Raw genomic sequence first — 14,112 nt, 5'->3', positions numbered from 1 at the left:
TGGGTATCTTGGTTTTGGAACTAAAGTTTGCAGTCTCTTGGTGACTGTTTTCAGCCTTGTAATATTTTGAAAACGTTTGCAGTGTTTTACCTTGACTTACAAAAGTGGGGGTTCAGGGAACTTCCTATGATTAATGTTAAGGGACCTTGCAGGCAACATGAGGGTCCTGTAAAATAATCAAATGGTGTAGTGTACTGTATGTTTACATTATTACTTTAGAGTCTGGAATGAATCAGTGATCATGGGGTCAGTGGTCATGATTGTGGATGAAATAACAGACACCCATAACTGCTCTTGATGTGATGCAGTGAAAATGAATATTATCGTGTGTCTGTCGGGAGTCAGGACACAGTATATATCTTTTCTGAGTCCATTCTCTTCATTTGTGCTTACTGGATGCAGATTTGTGTGTCATGTAAAACCTTGCATTTGTACTTTTTTGGTGGACTCCATCTTTCAAGTGTATACTTTCTTTTGCTCTGCCGCTTATTTTCCACACAAGACAGGAAGATGCTGACAACATGGTCGGAACAGGCCTAAAACGATGTCTTATGCCCTGTAGAAGAATTACTGTTTCAAAAAGTCGAATCTTGCCAACTGTAAACAGCTATTCTCTATCCATCTTAATCTGAGTGGTCAAACAATAAAACACCTTCAAAACAAACTCTGTATGGAAAAACAAAACAGATAAGATTAAAAGAAACACTATTATTCAACATGATGAAGATGTTGCACTAAAAGTACTACTGACATGGGAAACTGTTCAATCTAAAAAAATCTCTTGGTTAAGAAATCAGAAAGGATATCTTAGTATTCCCAGGTTTCTGAAAACTGCCTTGCCCAAAACAAAACTTAACCCTATGGAAATAGGACCTTGATAATGCCACGTAAGAATGAATCTTTGAAAAGATTACAGGTTCCCATGATTAATGGGCCAGGTTCACTCGGCTTTCCAACATACAGCAGCATACTCATTATGGGCTAATGATACTATTTTCATTGGCAAAAAGCCACTATACTATACTACTAGAATGTAAATACAAATATGAATTATTCAGTAAAATACAATGCATTTCTATTCCAGGAATATAGGCAGATTTGTACAATGAACTCCTTATGAGAATGGAAAGGGTTTTGTAGCTTTTATTTACTGGAATATAGGAAGTTCATTATATCTATTTCTATAAATTGCAAACTGAGAACAAACACACTGAAACATGAGATTTCCAATTATCCCTGAAAATCTTGATAATTTGTTTGGAACGGATATAGGAAGCCGAGCTTCTCTTGAACAAATAATGAAAAATTAAACAGATTAACTGGATGGAGGAATTACATATAATGTTAGCACAGGAGGTCTTTATACCTGTATACCACTCAGTGCAACTCTGTGTAGAAAGCATATCTGGTTTCAATATCGCTTAATTAAAACAAGGATTTGTAAAAATATGGCATTAAAGACTTTCCACAAGCTGTGTTTATACATCAAACGATTCATATGCATTAAGAAATTCATACCTTCTCCTCCAGGAAAAACCTGCTCACTTACTTGTATGTAACTCTTTATAGTCTTGAACTGGTATTTATGCTAATGCATTGGGAAGTTCTAGTCATCCTGACATAACATTTCTGCGACCAATTACCACCTACACTACTGCTCTCACCTGGTGCTGCCACCACTTTCCTGACCCCTACAGTTCCTCACAAACCTCCCCCAGTGCTGCCACCACTTTCCTGAACCCTACAGTTCCTCACAAACCTCCCCCAGTGCTGCCACCACTTTCCTGAACCCTACAGTTCCTCACAACCCTCCCCCAGAGCTGCCACCACTTTCCTGAACCCTACAGTTCCTCACAAACCTCCCCCAGTGCTGCCACCACTTTCCTGAACCCTACAGTTCCTCACAACCCTCCCCCAGTGCTGCCACCACTTTCCTGAACCCTACAGTTCCCCATAACCCTCCCCCAGTGCTGCCACCACTTTCCTGACCCCTACAGTTCCTCACAACCCTCCCCCAGTGCTGCCACCACTTTCCTGAACCCTACAGTTCCCCACAAACCTCCCCCAGTGCTGCTACCACATTCCTGTCCCCCAGAGTTTCCCACCCCCCTCTCCGGGGCTGACACAGATACTCCCTCCCTCTCTCAGAGCCAGGGTCAATACTTCCTCCCCTACCACCACAGGTCAAGATGATGGCCATAGAGTTCAAATATTCTGGTGACAATCATCAGGAGAAGAAGAATTACCCAATTGACGTTGTGCAAATATAGCCAAGGTTTGGTATTAAATGTGGCGAGTGATCCAACTCTGGTTCATGTGCACTGCCTTGGTGCATCAGTGCTGTAGCTGCATAGTTGGATGAGATTGTGATGGATGACAAAGATGCGCTCCTTCAACCTCTCTGTGCTGATTGAGTGCATTTAAAAATATTTCAATGTAGATAAATATGTCCATAGACATCTCTGTTATATCACATGAGAATTGAATTAGAAATTGGAAACATGCATCTGATGAAATACGTCTTAAAGGCTTCGTAATGTTCTTGATCAACATTTGGGAAGGTCTCCTGAAGGGTGGTTGTCTGAACATGTTGATCTAAGAAATGCACTTCCACAGTGAGCACATATACCCATCCCTCTGATGTAAGAAATACACTTCCACAATGAGCACATACACCCACCCCTCTGATGTAAGAAATGCACTTCCACAGTGAGCACATATACTCATCCCTCTGATGTAAGAAATGCACTTCCACAGTGAGCACATATACCCCTCTGATGTAAGAAAAGCACTTCCACAGTGAGCACATACACCCCTCTGATGTAAGAAATGCATTTCCACAGTGAGCACATACACCCCTCTGATGTAAGAAATGCATTTCCACAGTGAGCACATATACCCACCCCTCTGATGTAAGAAATGCACTTCCTCAGTGAGCACATACACCCCTTGATGTAAGAAATGCACTTCCTCAGTGAGCACATACACCCCTCTGATGCAAGAAATGCACTTCCACAGTGAGCACATATACTCACCCCTCTGATGTAAGAAATGCACTTCCACAGTGAGCACATATACTCACCCCTCTGATGCAAGAAATGCACTTCCACAGTGAGCACATACACCCCTCTGATGCAAGAAATGCACTTCCACAGTGAGCACATACACCCCTCTGATGCAAGAAATGCACTTCCACAGTGAGCACATACACCCCTCTGATGTAAGAAATGCACTTCCTCAGTGAGCACATACACCCCTCTGATGTAAGAAATGCACTTCCTCAGTGAGCACATACACCCCTCTGATGCAAGAAATGCACTTCCACAGTGAGCACATACACCCCTCTGATGTAAGAAATGCACTTCCACAGTGAGCACATACACCCCTCTGATGTAAGAAATGCACTTCCACAGTGAGCACATACACCCCTCTGATGTAAGAAATGCACTTCCACAGCGAGCACATATACCCCTCTGATGTAAGAAATGCACTTCCACAGTGAGCACATACACCCCTCTGATGTAAGAAATGCACTTCCTCAGTGAGCACATACACCCCTCTGATGCAAGAAATGCACTTCCACAGTGAGCACATATACTCACCCCTCTGATGTAAGAAATGCACTTCCACAGTGAGCACATATACCCACCCCTCTGATGTAAGAAATGCACTTCCACAGTGAGCACATATACTCACCCCTCTGATGTAAGAAATGCACTTCCACAGTGAGCACATATACCCACCCCTCTGATGTAAGAAATGCACTTCCACAGTGAGCACATATACTCACCCCTCTGATGTAAGAAATGCACTTCCACAGTGAGCACATATACCCCTCTGATGTAAGAAATGCACTTCCACAGTGAGCACATACACCCCTCTGATGCAAGAAATGCACTTCCACAGTGAGCACATATACCCACCCCTCTGATGTAAGAAATGCACTTCCACAGTGAGCACATACACCCCTCTGATGCAAGAAATGCACTTCCACAGTGAGCACATATACTCACCCCTCTGATGTAAGAAATGCACTTCCACAGCGAGCACATATACCCACCCCTCTGATGTAAGAAATGCACTTCCACAGTGAGCACATATACCCCTCTGATGATAGTCTTTGCTTCACAGAGCATGAAAACAACATTCTGGTATCCCACTGGTTTCAGTTGAATTTTTTCATGGCTGTTTCATTCAAATTATTGTGTAAAATATTGTTTCAAGTGTGACATTGACTAACCTTAATATTGTTGTTTGTTTGTTTAATGCTGTACTTAGCAATATTCCAGCTATATGACAGCGTTCTTTAAATAACTGAGTCGAAGCAGACAATCCAGTGATTGACATCATGAGCATCGACCTACGCAAAAGGGATACGATGACATGCATCAACCAAGTCTTGACCATCCGAACCCGATAGTTGGCTGTTACGACAAGCACAGTAATCTTTTACTGAAAGCATGGCTTGCTGAAGACCTATTCTACCTGGGTCTTCACGGGTCAAACCCTAATATTGTTGCACCTGTCATGAGTAATACAGACAATATTACATGTGTCAAAGCCACACAACAGATGCACTGGCATACACTGGGAGGTAGTGAGTGAGTGAGTGAGTGAGTGAGTGAGTGAGTGAGTGAGTCCCTTCCTCCCTTTTAGGAATATCACTGCATGAGAACACAAGAAATGTGCATAACCCATTGTATCTATGTGGGGATTCAAACATGGGCTTCGAGACCACCAGCCAATATTTCAACAACATGGCCACTCCACCATGAAATTATTCAGTGGTAGACTCATTGCTATAGCAACTTCCTATTACCAGGTCTTCACCATTACCTATCATTTCAATGTCCTTTACTATATTGATGAGTTCGAGAAAACTTAATGAAGTCCTACTCCTTGTCTATAAATATTTGAGCAAGTACATGCAGAGATGAAAGAGGAAATTGGAAGAGATTGATTGACAATTGAGAGATGCATTACACTGATCAGAAAGTAAATTGATGGCTTCATGTATAAAAGCTTTGATGCATTTGTTAAAAAAATGTATCAATTTGTTCTCGTTAACTTTTAAGGATGATGCAAGTGTTAAACACTGTCTCCCAAATACACCAATCTTCACTAAATGCGTCTGTGGGTCATATTACTTCATTCTGTTTCACTAATCTTTCTTGTTCATAACACAGATTCAAAAATAGTTAAATCCACGTCCAATCAATTCTACAGCCTTGAAATGTGGATTCATCAAACAGCGCATTAGTATCTATCGAAGTGCTTGGTAGTTTTAACAGTTGTCCGTCAATGTCTAATTGAATGTAGTGAGTGAGTGAATGAGTGAGTTGGGTTTAACGCCGCTTTTAAAAGTATTCCAGTCATATCGCGGCGTGTCAGCTTAATGTGGGAGGAAAGCCCGAAGTGATGCAGGCCTCAGACGTTTACCACTTCTGTGAAACCCACGAGCACGGGTATGGTGCTGACAAACCTAGAAACATAATTGGGGCGAACCGGGATTCGAACCAGCAATCATAGGTTTCTGGCATGCCCAAGGGACGCAACTCTGCACAGTGAATCGCGGCGCCTTAGACGACTGGGCCACCCGTGCCCCTGATTGAATGTAGCATGGAGTAAACCAACCAAGGGACATGTGAAGTACAGCTGCCATAATGACTGTCTGACTGTTGTAGAACATTATCATTTCAAAACATGGACTTTCCCTTACAAAAAAAAAAGGCCACAAAAGATGCATCCGAGACCGCCTTAATCATTCCCCGCAAGGCACATTTTTACCTTCTCCACAGGGTCTTAAGGAAGTCTCTAGATATTCCCGGCAAATGTCTCCACACCATCTCGGCAAACTACAAACTTGCAGCTTGCTGAGAAGTATCCAAGACTTCCTCACAGTACCTACTGAAGTAGTCTCCGATACTTCCTCAGAATTAACCTTATATGGCTAATTAAATATGCTTTGAACCATCTCGGCAAACCCACTTAGGAAGTCCCTGATTATTCTCCACAAACGTGTGTGACATAATCAAAGATGTTTCTAATGCATCCCCACAACACTTGCAAGGAAGTCTCCGAAGCGTCTTCGCAAACCTATCAGGGGTAATTAAATATGCTTTGAACCATCCCGGGAAACCTTCTTAGGAAGTCCCCGAATAGTCTCCACAAACTATTATTAGGTAATCAAAGATGTTTCTGAAGCATCCCAGCAAAACTTGCAAGGAAGTCTCCGAAGCATCTTCGCAAACCTATCAGGGGTAATTAAATATGCTTTGAACCATCCCGGGAAACCTTCTTAGGAAGTCCCCGAATAGTCTCCACAAACTATTATTAGGTAATCAAAGATGTTTCTGAAGCATCCCAGCAAAACTTGCAAGGAAGTCTCCGAAGCATCTTCGCTAACCTATCAGGGGTAATTAAATATGCTTTGAACCATCCCGGGAAACCTTCTGAGGAAGTCCCTGGTAAGTCCCCACAAACTTGTGTTATGCAATCAAAGATGCTTCTGAAGCATCCCCGCAACACTTGCAAGGAAGTCTCTGAAGTGTCTTCACAAACCTGTCATGGGTAATTTAACATGCTTTAAACCATCCCGGCAAAGTTCTAAGGAAGTCTCCATAACAAAGATGTTTCAGAGACATTTTACCTTTCCATCATTTTCAGTAATACAAAAGATGTGCTTACATCATAATCTAGTCTTTCAACAGCATCCCAGAAGTGTCTGTGAAACATCCTTGCCAAACCTGTACTGTCAAAAATGAGATAACGAAGTTGTATAGTATTCTCTTTATTTGGAGTAATAACAGCAATAACAAGTAGCCAGAGGTGGACATCATCAACAGAAGATATCATTATATGGTAGCCATCATATGAAAGTGGAAGTCATCATATGAAAGTGGAAGTCATCATATGAAAGTGGAAGTCATCATATGAAAGTGGAAGTCATCCTCGTCCTGGCAGGGGTCGTCATGGAAGCTGTCCTTCAAGAGGCTGAAATGGGATCAAATGTTATTGTATATCAGTGACATAATGAGTGAGTGAGTATGGTTTTACGCCGCTTTTGCACAATGTTCCAGCAATATCACGGCGGGGGACACCAGAAATGGGCTTCACACAATGTACCCATGTCGGGAATTGAACCCGGGTCTTTGGCGTGACGAACCATCTTTAACCACTAGGCTACCGGACAGCCCCAATCAGTGCCATAAACTAATTACTTTATGTCAGACGTCAAGGAGTGAGTGAGTGAGTATGGTTTTACGCAGCTTTTAGCAATATTCCAGCAATATCATAGCGGGGGACACCAGATATGAGCTTCACACATTGTACCCATGTCGGGAATCGAACCCGGGTCTTCGGCGTGACGAGCGAACGCTTTAACCACTAGGCTACCCGACCGCCCCCAGACGTCAAGGAGACTCATTAAAAACTATTACAAAAATTACTTTTGGGGGGCTACAAAATTACTGATGTTATGGTCAAAGAAACAAACCATGGCTCATTCACTTGAAGGCATTCCTAAGCGTGCAGATCTTCTTGCTCACCACAAAGTTCCAGTTGTTTTTTCTTTGCCGGTTTCAGAACTGATGAAAAAAATAACATGTTACACTGGATGATAAATCAAAGCTTCAAAATTCATGATACAGTAAAAATAAAACAAGATAAGAGCATCAAAATTGCACTCAGGTGAAATGGTTCCAGTCCAAATGTATGATGACTTGAAAGTTACAAAACTTACCACTTGTACCAAAACTAGATTTTAAATGATGTCAATTAGTTAACATCTTGTGATTAGATATTAACTTAATATTGATATGTCCATGTAAGTTGACCAAAGCATTACACATTCAAATGTCATTGTGTTCTAGAAAAATGTAAAAAATGGTTTTGACATTTACAAGTACTCATATTGGCTCAAAAGTTAAACACAGGAAGGATATTTAGATTGTAAAACCTATTGATTCCTTACTATGATTCTGATATTAAATTATAAAAATTAACCCTTTAGTTTCATAACTTATTTAGTTACAGTTCCATTAACCTGAAATGAAATTTACCTGACACTTAACAAAGATACTGACCTTCGAGTACCACATCGGTGTCGGTAGCATCGTAAAAACACCAAGTTGCTGGCCACCAGGCAGCAACTGGCTTCTTTTCCTTGATCCCTTCTCATGAAACAGGCACATCAGCAGGAGTTCACGTCTTCCTATGAAGTATCGTTCCTTTTTTGTCTTCAAAAATCACCACAAGGAAGGGGGCTGAAAAATCAAGTTGCATTCATTAATAACCTAAAACTAAAAGGCGGGTATTGCTGGTCACAAAACAAAGTTGACACAGGCAACTTTGCCAAAATTTCAACGACCTGGTGCCAGTCCAAAACGTAATTCAGGATCTATACCGCGATGGCGATGGAGCATGTCGACGGGGAAAACGATAAGTCCACAACATTTACTGGGAACATATATCTATTTCAAACAAACGTTACAAAACATGAGTTTCCCTTACTTACGAGTTCTTAAAAAAATATCAACCACCATCCTCGTTATAAAACAGCAGGTTACAAAATGGCGGCGATTTCCGTACTAATTACCATACAACAATAGACATTTGTTTGTAAAAAAAACTAAGTTTTAATTTCAAATACAACTTAAGATAAATAGAGTTTAACATAATACAAATATATAATTTGTTATCTATTAATTCAATAATTTTATAAACTTATAACTACAGTCTGCGATCATATTTCACATTTCAGTGACCAGATACATAATTTGTTTTGAAGAAATACTTTTTTATCTCAGTCCCACATCGGTGCTCTCCGTAAATTTTACGGAGAACCACGATGTGATCGAAACATGAAATCTGAAAGGCCTGCGCAATATTACAAAATTACATCTGCGCCTATTATTTTTCATAAATAGTCCCAAATTAGATCAGTTTGAGGTTCCAAATGAGAACATAAATTTACGATTAATAAATTGAGCTTGAAAAAAGATTTCTCTTTCAGCGAATGCTAAAACTAAGTTCAATATCTAAGTGAGAATTGGTTTGGATCGGGGGTCGTTTTGGTGGATTATTTAGCATAATTGTTATGGAGACAATATAGAGGGCTATATTTTAAAAATATATTTATGTAACACAAACAGATCTAAAGTGTACCTACCGTTTGTTCAGGAACATACGTTGTCATCCTTGCTGAACTCAGAGTCGGCGTAGATTCTATCTCGATGAAGGTTTGGTGACTTTCTTTTTCAGTTTTTGCTTCTCTTTCAAATTATTATTTTTTATCGATAGATTAAAATATTATTCACTAGATCTATTTCCCGCAATGTTATTGAAAATAGAATTCTCCGACACACACTTTGACAATGGGTCCACATCGAACAAGTCAAAGAGCAAAATGAAAACGTGTCAATCAAATCTTTAGATTATATTTTACAAAGTAATAAATGAAATCACCAAAATTATTTATCTGTCTAAAAGTTGTCAAACTTAGATATAAGTTATCATTTCCATCTTTTCGTGCGATCGCGTGTGATGCGAGTCAAATGGCATCGCGGCTTTTAATAGTTTTATCGCCTCGATTTCTCCACAATGTTTAATGCCAAATATATGCAAGAAAAATCTTTGTCTCAGCTCGTAACCTGGCACGATACATCCACGAAGTATCATATTTTTAATATAGATAGCGATTTCCTGCTTAAAACGTTCAGAACAACACGATTTAACAGGAACCTTTCGTCAAAGTTTGATATACACGAGTGCCGTTGCTGTAATTGGTTGTATAAGGTCACGTGCTCAATTTGACCAATCACGAATCTTATAGCAGATTTCGGCAAGAAAGCGTCACCAGAAACCAATAAAATAGCATGTTATAGTAATGTAAATACTCAAGGCGAGTTGACTATCGTGTAGATGACAAAATAAACTTTGAAGATAATGGTGTGTCACATGGTACGTGTTATTCATGCGAAGCTTCGAAAACGGAGATATTTCTTCATGCTACAGATCGGACAGCCACTGTCATCGGGAAAATGATGACAGATATTATTAATAATTCTTTTGAAAATAATTTTCCGATTAGAGTCTAGATCTACGTATACAATGAATATGAAAAACAACAACAACAATAATTAGGTAGATCCACGGACGTATATATACGTCTTTGGTAGATCTAAGTTCTGAAAATCGTCAAATTTTTGTTTCCTCTGTCCTTATTCTGGACGTTATGAATGTGTTAGCTTGGATTATTTTTATTTACAACACACTTAACTTAGTTGTAAATGCATCATTTAAATAATGTGATAAACATAACTTTCATTGGTGGTGGGTGGTGGGGTGAAGAGGGACCACACCCAATGGACACAGAACAGCTACAATTAAAATATACCAGTTGTGAACAGAAGCTCATAAATCCTGAGACTATTATAACTGGTATTGCAGTACTTACTAAGGTACAAAGACAATGAGTAACTTGAGTGATGTGTTTGAATTTTCTGATTGATCATTCATTCTAAGTATAATTTAACTTGAATAAACACTTTGACAGTCACTTGACTTGTATTTGAATTATGATTATAACCATTAAAACAGCCAATCATGTATTTCCTGGCACCCCTAAAAATGTAATGGCACACTTAATTTGGCATAATTGTGCCCATTGGCAAACTTGAAATAAATTTAATTTCGATCCCTGTTATGTATATCTTGAGCCACAAATCAGCCACTATGTCTACAAGTAATATTACTTTATGTTGCCTTTTCTTATATACCGTTTTCTGAGGAGACTGTTATATGGCACACGGACACTGTTACTTTCTGATTGGAATTTATGAATATATTGTACATTTCTTTCTTTTTTTCTGATTATTGCATACTGATAATTCCTGCATTTGTTTTAACTGTATTTAATAGAAAAATACCTCGAAGCATTAATTGTGTTGGGTATTTAATCATTAATGTCCTTGCTGACATTTATAGGATTTCTAATTCATTGCATGTGAATGTTTTAGATAAAGAGCTTTAGTATTATCCTTAAAGAAAATTCAAAATAAATAATAATGATCATGTCATCTCTTCCAAGCAAGGGACCTAGTTTTCCGAGATCTTGACTAAAGCTCAATGTATTGATCTGTATCAATTGAAAGGAAGTCTTTGAAAGATATATACTTACAATATAGTTTTGGTTAGTGAGGATGCATTCACATCATCATTGCAAACCGGTTATCAAGTTGCCTTGTGAGGAAGTCTCTGAATAGTCTTTGCAAAGTTCTTTCGAAGATTTCCACAAGCAAAGAAGACTCCACAGTATCTTTTCAATTTTGTTTATTTGTAAAGAAGTCTCCGAAAAGTCCCCACAAATGTTTTTGTGGGGTCTCTGTTAGTGAGAATGCACTCAATACATCCTTGCAAACAGTCAGCTATTTTATTGCCTTATGAGGAAGTCTCCGAATAGTCCTCACAAAGTCTTTGTGGGGTCTTCGCTAGCGAGGATGCACTGATACATCTTTGCAAACCTTCAGCTACTTTATGGCCCTTCTGAGGAAGTCTCCGAATAGTCTTTGCAAAGTTGTTTTGAAGGTCTTCGCTAGCGAAGACGTATCGGAGACATCTTAAGAGATCTCCTAAGACATCCCCTGCTAGTGGAGATGCACTAGAAACGTCATCGGTAGGTTAATGCCTTTGTGGGGAAGTACTTGATTATTCACCAGAATAGTCTTCGATGGGTCTCCGCAAAGTCTCGGCTAGCCGAGACCATAAAAATTGGCTAAAATCCCACAAAAGATGCATCGGGACGGTCTCGGGGCGGTCTCGGGTACATCTTTTCTGGGTTGTTTTTTTTGTAAGGGTTAACAAAGGTCATCCAGGTGCCAATGAGATTTCATAGGCTTCACCGATTTTATCAAAGGTTAAAGAAAAATTCGGTTCAAGAATTTTAGCAGGTTATATAACACTAGGAGACTACATCTCTAGTCCTGCTTAATGGATTTGTTGGAGATGGACACCCGATGTATGTCTCTTTCATTGCATCTGGATTCGTTCCCCACATGGGTACAATGTGTGAAGTCAATCTCTGGTGTCCCCTGCCATGATATCCCTGCAATATCGCTAAAAGAGGCATAAAACCATATCCACTCACTCATTCCTCCCCAAATGTAGGTCATTTGGTCATTTATCAATGCTAAACACTTCTTCAAGACAGCCACAATGAGGTGTTTACCTTTTAAATGAAACAAGTCCTTTGTTTCATTACATTTTTCGAACAACTGAACTGCAAAAAGCCTATTCCACCCACCACCAGCTGAGGTTATTCTAACTGCAACCCTGTCTCTCTGGCAGACTCCTGATCACCTATTACACCCGTGAAGATCCAGGGTAGAACAGGTCTTCAGCAAAACATGCTTGCCGTGACACCCGTGAAGATCCAGGGTAGAATAGGTCTTCAGCAACCCATGCTTGTCGTAAATGGCAATTATGCTTGTTGTAAGAGGCGACTAACGGGATCGGGTGGTCAGGCTCGCTGACTTGGTTGATTCATGTCATTCATCCCAATGGTGTGGATCGATGCTCATGACATCAAACACTGGATTGTCTGGTCCAGACTCGATTATTTACAGACCGCCATCATACAGCTGGAATATTGCTGAGTGCGGCGTTAAACAACACAGAATACCAAAATAGGGAGACAAGCATTGGATTCTATGAAGATGTTCTAACCCAGAATCCAACAAGGGAACAAGCATGGGGACGTATTTTAACAGTAACTCATACATTAGGTGTGTGTGACATCAGCTGGAAAAATGCAAGTCAGACAATCAGATTTCTTGAAGGAGAGTTTTTCATGGCTTGAATGGCACAGATGACATAAATCTCTCTTGGATTACCCCATCACCACAATCTGCCCTCCACTGATAACTCCATCAGTTCCAGGCTGTAATCACCTGTTGCACATCAGTGGGGGAAGGGGTCAACACCCTATAAAGGAAGTCACAGGGGGAAGCGCTGCCATAAAAACTGTCATGCAAATATCTTTTGGATCACTTGATTCTGGGATAATGTGGAGAGGATGTGGAGCATCCAGTCTACAGTAGAATGTCTAGACTACAGCATAACAGCTACAACAGCTGGTCTACAGCATAACAGCTACAACAGCTGGTCTACAGTACAATAGCTGGTCTACAGAAGTATCAGTACAATAGCTGGTCTACAGTACAATAGCTGGTCCACAGTACAATAGCTGGTCCACAGAAGTCCACAGTACAATAGCTGGTCTACAGAAGTCCACAGTACAATAGCTGGTCTACAGAAGTATCAGTACAATAGCTGGTCTACAGTACAATAGCTGGTCCACAGTACAATAGCTGGTCCACAGAAGTCCACAGTACAATAGCTGGTCTACAGAAGTCTCAGTACAATAGCTGGTTCACAGTACAGAAGTTGATCTACAGTACCACAGCTGCTCTACAGTACAATAGTCGGTCCACAGTACAAATCTACAACAGAATAGCTGGTTTACAGAAGTCCACAGTACAATAACTGGTCTAAAGAAGTCTCAGTACAATAGCTGGTCCACAGAAGTCTACAGAACAACAGCTAGTCTACAGAAGACTCAGTACAACGGCTGGTCTACAGAAGTCTACAGTACAATAACTGGTCTAAAGAAGTCTCAGTACAATAGCTGGTCCACAGAAGTCTACAGAACAACAGCTGGTCTACAGAAGGCTCAGTACAACGGCTGGTCTACAGATAACTGGTATAAAGAAGTCTCAGTACAATAGATGGTCTACAGTACAATGGCTGGTCTACAGTACAACGGCTGGTCTACAGTACAATGGCTGGTCTTCAGTACAACAGCTGTTCCAAAGTACAATAACTGGTATAAAGAAGTCTCAGTACAATAGCTGGTCCACAGAAGTCTACAGTACAACAGCTGGTCTACAGTACAACAGCTGTTCTACAGTACAATGGCTGGTCTGGCATTGTACATAGCCACACTTTGAACTTGGCCACTTTCCTATTGGTATTCATTCCACATCTATCTGACACAGATAAGTGGTTCCTCCTTTGAGACTGTGCTATCAACAGATTCTATTTCTCTGAGTTTAA

The 14,112-nt window shown here is 40.2% G+C and overlaps 1 long non-coding RNA gene across 4 annotated transcripts; it reads right to left on the bottom strand.

Annotated features, from left to right (window-relative positions):
- Positions 1 to 6,135: 6,135 nt before the first annotated feature.
- Positions 6,136 to 9,401, bottom strand: LOC139479228 (uncharacterized). Of its 4 annotated transcripts, none has more exons than XR_011654351.1 (4): positions 9,170 to 9,401; positions 8,085 to 8,264; positions 7,496 to 7,586; positions 6,136 to 6,993 (listed from the first exon to the last, which is right to left on the bottom strand). It is a non-coding gene; the product is annotated as an uncharacterized lncRNA (long non-coding RNA). The 4 variants fall into 4 exon arrangements; XR_011654350.1 differs by lacking the exon at positions 9,170 to 9,401 and adding an exon at positions 8,516 to 8,572; XR_011654352.1 differs by lacking the exon at positions 9,170 to 9,401 and adding an exon at positions 8,512 to 8,539.
- Between the last annotated feature and the right edge of the window lie 4,711 nt (positions 9,402 to 14,112).

This window comes from Haliotis cracherodii, unplaced genomic scaffold (genome assembly GCF_022045235.1).
Source record: "Haliotis cracherodii isolate W230 unplaced genomic scaffold, xgHalCrac1.p SCAF_4, whole genome shotgun sequence".
NCBI lineage: Eukaryota > Metazoa > Mollusca > Gastropoda > Lepetellida > Haliotidae > Haliotis > Haliotis cracherodii.
The sequence above is the reverse complement of the archived record's forward strand: the minus strand, read 5'-3'. Positions and strand labels throughout refer to the sequence as shown.